The following is a 6000-nucleotide window of genomic DNA, read 5'->3' on the forward strand; positions in this document are numbered from 1 at the left end:
TCGGCTCCCCTGCCCGGTTTATTTATTTGTTCAATGTTTGTTTGTCTGGTCCGTGGACACAATTTATTTATTTCTGCAATGTTGGGTCTGACCAATAAACCGGGTCATGTGGGAGGACTTTTACTGCCTCAGGTGCCCCCTGGAATTGGATTATGCTTCTTTCATTACTACAGAAGTAATGAATGTGTATTACAGAGCTAAGCTGGCATATGTATTTGGCACACTGCACATGCTCAGGCAGCATCAATCATGCTTTGTAGAGAACAATGCTGGCCTAAACTGGGAACAGCCAGCATAGACCTGTTGCTACAGAGGCATATTTTGGGCACAACCAGCATGCCAATGTGTTCCATAAGTGACAGTGCTGTCTTACACTGTGGACACATTGATCATTAAAATGTGTTGTGTTCTTTGTTGGCATTACACGCCAGCTCGTCTGCATGCAATATACCCCGGGGTCTCAAATAGGTGTTGGAGAGGCTGTGGCGAAGAGGGGAGAGTGGCTCATATTTGGTGGGATTGCCCGGTTATTAAGTCTTTCTGGGTGGTTGTTACGCAGGCTCTGGGGTAAGATGAGGGGCAGGACCCTCAGGGGATCCTCTTGGACAGGGGCCCGGAATCGGGGGGGAGGGTGGGATGAGAGTGGGGCGACGTAAAGCTCGAATGATCTTCATATTGGCGGCGATGGCTCTTCTTGCCCAGAGGTGGAAGAGCACCGAGATCCCAACAGAACAAGACTGGTTAAGAAAAATGTGCGAAATAGTGTCCTTAGAATGGTCCACCATATGCAGCTAAAAATAAGTTTGGGGATTTTGCAGCGGAATGGGGAGAGACCTTGGACTATTTGAAGGGGGACTTTCGGGAGCAATGGCGACCTCAGAGACTTAAGTTGCTGGATTTTCAAGCCGGATGAGTTATGTTCGTGGGGTGAGGGGTGTGGGGGAGGGGAATTTTGTTGCTTTGAGGGACATTGGGGGGGGGGTCGGGATTCCTTGGGGATGGGGGAGGGGAAAGGGATTAGGGGGGGGTTGAATTGTTTCGTTTTTTCCTGCTGTCATATGTATAAACTCAATAAAAAGATTTTAAAAAATATATATATATATATATATATATATATTGTTGTTCTACAATGTTCTTGTCTGCTGTTGGTGACATGGAATGTACATGTTCCCTTTTAGAACTGATTGTAAACTTATGGCTTTTTAGTCACTTTTCCTGCTGTAAAATGCACAATTTCAGCCCCATATTTTGAAATAAAATCTGGGGGGGGCCCCCCTAAACCCTCCCTAGATTGTTATAGCTCCCTGGCTACGCTCGGTCGCCCCCAGTATTTCAGAGAAATATCAACACATACACACTGGAAGAAATCGCAAGAAACTAACCTTTGATCACTGCCCCTGGCACCAAAAGCTATCTTTGGGACTGCATGGCTATGCCTGTGATGCTATTGTGTCAAAGGTCACACACCATCGCTTTTGAATATACTGCTTTGGGCGAGGGTGTTGGCTCGCCGGCCCACCGTGTGACCAAAAGTTAATGCTTCGGCCCCAAATTCAAAATGGTTTGACAAGCCTGATTTAAAAAGGAACCAGCACTGGTTTTCCTCGGGTTTCCTTGCGCAGCAGAAGTGAAATCCAATTTCTTTTTAAGTTTGTTTAATGCGGGGAGCAAAATCCAAAACTTCCTCCTCGCTCACTTGCTCACCAAACACTTAGCCAGAACACTTTGAATGTGTAGATTGTGTGTGCATGGTGAATACGTGGGAAGAAGGTAGCTGTGGCAATAGCAACTCTTGAATTAGAATTCATAATCACAGTGGACAGGTGCATTTATCACACGATAAAAACTACGATTAAATGGAAAGTGCAGGTACGAGATTTTTCAATAAAAACAGAATGTCGGAAAACCAATGTGTCTGGGTGAAAGGTTTACACCACAGTACAATTTTGACACAGAACTACAAACCTAAAACCCCGATTAGGTCATCAGTGAAGAATTCATTTCACACAGCCTCAACAAAAGCACTAAGAAACACAATAGATCTCACAAAAAATCTACTATCTAACTCATTATCATCCTTTCAGTCTAACAGGACACCCCAATACAACACCATAAAATGACACTTCTACAGAAATGTTAGAAACCAACCACTAACTTAAGTGGCCATTCCATAATCATGGATTGTGATGATTATGCATCGCTTGCTCAGTAAAATGCATTTAAGGGTCTGCCACAGTGTTGGCTTCAGACGTTATCAGGTGACCCGGCTGAAGGACGGACTCTTCGTCCCAAGCAAGTTTTGCTCATAGCAATCATTAAACAGTTATCCAGGAGTGACTTTCAGGCCAGAAAAGTGCTACCAACGTTATGTCACGTACAGCTTTCTGCACTATCGGAATCTGTGTACATTGTTGAAATCATTTTATTCGTCTTCTTCACCAAACAGTAGGACAATGGCCTGCTAATTGAAAAAATAATTTTGTAACGCCAGGGGAGGTCGGGTAGTGGAGGTAAGACTACTCGAGGGAAGACGACTCACTACAACTGCACCCCATTTCTTGAACAACCTCCAGAAGACGTAACGATTGTCCATAATCGGAGGTCTTTAAGACTAAAACTCTCGACTCATCTGTTATAAGGAAACGGGAAGGTACCCGTCTAAAATCTGCCAAAGCCCAAAGAAGCAAATTAATTACTCAGGGAGAACTTTTCTTAAAAGTAAGCAAACTATAATTACAACACAGAAGACAAGCATTGGCAATGCCAACAGTTTTGGCTTTGGTGTAGGCATGGGAAAAAGCATTGGCATGCACTGCCATTGTGGTATTAACTGGCCACACATGGGAGAAGCTACAAAATGATGCAAGTACCTGGCCATAGCAGTGCCTGGAAAATGCCTAATATTTATACGCTAGCCAAAACTGTTGAATTTGCCAATGCTTGTTTTGAACAAGACTTCAATGAAGGGCACGCATAGTGTTTATAAGTCACGTGGCTTGCTATGACATTTTTATTACACCAGTTGAGACAGCTCCTATTAGGTCACTAACTCTCAAGACTGATTTGAAAAAACACTGGCAGCCACTTCCAAGCCCAAATTTTGATGGTAAGGATTGATAAACGGTAGCTCAAACATACCCCAGGACTATGTGTTTTGGGCCGGGAGGGGCAGGAAGTGGCTGGGAATGGGCTTGGGCAGTCACACGTACAAGCTTTGTATTCCTCATATGACCTTTTTTCAATAGCTATATTCGAATGCAAAGGTTTTGGCTTGTAGGTGGCGCTTAATAGCCAAAACTAAAAAAAGTTAAAGGCTTAGTAAACATTCAAATCAGATCGAACATCTACCACTGTATCCTTCAAAGTTTGTGCAGCCTCATGTGCAATAGACGTTTACGTCATTAATCAAGTACATTTTCTAATGGTCTTAAAATCATGCTTGGAGTGTTCTATCTTAAAAGTAACCTTTTATCTGTAGATAGCTTACAGAAGCCTACATGGCCGATTCTGGGTCAACCACGCAAGACTGCCTGGCTTTCTCTGCGTTGCATCACTTCTGTTTACATCGAAGAAAGCAAACCATTCCCTTTTCAGACGTGCCTCAATCCACATGAAAATTAAACACGAACATCTGCGACCCGCTAGTGCCACGGCCCCTTTGCACGCAATGTTATATTCTTCACAGAAAGTTCAACATGCCATCCAGGATGCACGATAAACAGGAATGCCAGTTAAAGTGCACGTGTACACTCGACATTTCAGGACACTAGAAAACAGAACACGCTTCTACTACCTAGAAATTCCGTTGTTCGTCCTTGCTAGCATACATGCGATTGCTACTGTAAACGTTAGAGCGCAAACTATACACTCCAATGTCCGAAGACCTTAATCCAAACAGTTTAAAGAGGATAAAAAGGGTTTAACGTAGCATCAAAGTACACCATCAAATACAAGACTGAGGCATTATCTTTTCTTCGTTAAACAGGTCAGGGAACAATGCCACCTCATGAATCAAATCTTGGCAACGATGTACAAACTAATAAAAACGTTAAAATGGTATAATATACATCGTAATTTATATATAAAAATAATAATAAACTACACAGAGACAAATTGTAAAGAATAAAGGCCGGCAAAATCATGGTTATTCATACAACGCTAGGCGCCATTCCATAATTCCGTATGCTAGGTTGTGTTACTGTGATTCGTACCACGCACTGCTGTTATTTCCACCATGGGCAATGTTTGTTTCCTGGACATTGCGTGTAAACTTCCAACTTAAGGCAAGCGAATAAACATATACTTCAAACTAGGACACCCTATTGCAGAGTTTTTTCGAGGTATTGTACCTAATGACATTTACCAAGAGCAAATTTAACAAATTGATTTTCATCATAATAAAAATCGCACCCTACTAAAATTCTAAATATAGTCACACATAGAAATCCTGAAATTCTTTTTTGCGAAATTGTAGCCCACCCTAACATCGACCTCCAAACCACTATATTGCCCATGCAGTATAGAGATGCATAGCTGCAGCATTGGATGAGGCAGAACAGAAACATAGATTCCATGTTAGTAAACTATGCTTCCCGAGTTTAGCCGGTTTCTAATACTGTATGCTGACAGGAAGAAGTTGCTAAAGTCAGGGAGTAGGAAGTTGGTTGGCGTGGGCTGTATCCCACTCTGGTGATGACAATCACACGCCCAAACCCCCTGCCCCTGACTTGAAGGAAAGATGTATATCAGACATGATTCAAATTGTCCAATCTCATGGCATTCAAAGCTAAAACTAGAGATCTGCTAAGACCTCACCTATCTAGCCCTCGTCCTTGCGCTCTCACACAATCAATAGCCCATCCTCTAGAATGTGCCCTTCAAACATGGTGTGTTATATAGACTTTTGTCATTCAAGGGATCATAGATTATTTCTGGTACGCGGAAAGCTAGAGCTACTTTGTTTGAAAAAGAACATGCAGAAAGATGGCTGGAGTGTCAAATCAAAAAGTAGGAATGATTGAGGACTTCAGCCTGAAGGTGGATAGAAAATTTAAGATCAGGTTAAAAACTGTTTTGGAATGTAACGGGTGAGGCTTGTTTAGATATGACACTACTGGGTCATCGATCACGTTTTGGGACAGAATTAAACAATATTCAGAAATGCAAGAGTTTCTCTTGCCTGGAGCAACGCGAAATCCAAGGAGAGCGCAGGGACGAACCTAGAGCTCGCAGTACAGAAGAGATGGCATGCCCTCTCCAATAGGTTACACCTGTGTGTATACTTGAAGGAAACTGAAATTCGCAATCTGCGCAGTTAATCAGTAGGAGAACTATGGTATATGTTGTCATCCGGTAGAACACACTCTGAAGGATGTGGCGAATAGGCAAAACTACAGCAGCATCTATACGCACTAGGCGGAGGAGGAGGCGGGCATACCATCCCCTCCCCCACGGGTGGTGCCTGGGGCTGTGATTTATCTACTTAAGCATGCCAGGAAGAGCGCGCAGTGAGGCTCACCTGCTGCCGTACCCAAACATGGGAGTCGAGGCTCTGGTTGTGAGCTACTGTCAGAGGCGCTGTTCCATGCGCTAGTGTCTGTAATCTTCAAATTGAAATTCCCCCTTCGACTGCAAGATGGGAGGGCGGTCAGATGCGCAACAGCCTGCCCCTCTACGGTAGCACCGCCTCACAAACACACAAACCACGCCCATAACTAACTCCGATTGGCCTTCCATGTATAGGGTTCCTCCACTCCAGAGACCCAGCCGTTCCATTCCTATGTGACGTCAGCTCTATGTTGGAAGCTTTCAGGCCTTTACAATCGCACCACGCCCACCACGAATTCTAGCCAGTCTGAAGAGGGAGGTTCTACGGACGTACCTACACCGGTTCTGCTGTGACGGATTAACGTCACACTTAATCGCAGAGCGCCATCTGCAGTTAAAAAACCAACGACAGCTTTTAAAGCTTGATGGCTTGATCTAGGTTATTTCGACGAA

General features: G+C 43.7%; 1 protein-coding gene across 16 annotated transcripts in view; it reads right to left on the reverse strand.

Moving 5' to 3' along the window:
- Positions 1-5665, reverse strand: part of EPB41L2 (erythrocyte membrane protein band 4.1 like 2) — a 1866207-nt gene extending 1860542 nt beyond the window's left edge. For 7 of the 16 annotated variants that reach the window (XM_069607389.1, XM_069607400.1, XM_069607393.1 and 4 more), the window contains exon 1: positions 5519-5653. The gene's annotated coding sequence lies outside the window, so the exon portion shown is untranslated. Of the gene's footprint in view, positions 1-5518 lie in introns of all 16 variants that reach the window. The other 9 variants (XM_069607399.1, XM_069607386.1, XM_069607397.1 and 6 more) reach the window with 3 other exon arrangements.
- Between the last annotated feature and the right edge of the window lie 335 nt (positions 5666-6000).

Source organism: Ambystoma mexicanum, chromosome 4q, assembly GCF_040938575.1.
Source record: "Ambystoma mexicanum isolate Mex_15411 chromosome 4q, UKY_AmexF1_1, whole genome shotgun sequence".
In the NCBI taxonomy this organism is placed as follows: domain Eukaryota; kingdom Metazoa; phylum Chordata; class Amphibia; order Caudata; family Ambystomatidae; genus Ambystoma; species Ambystoma mexicanum.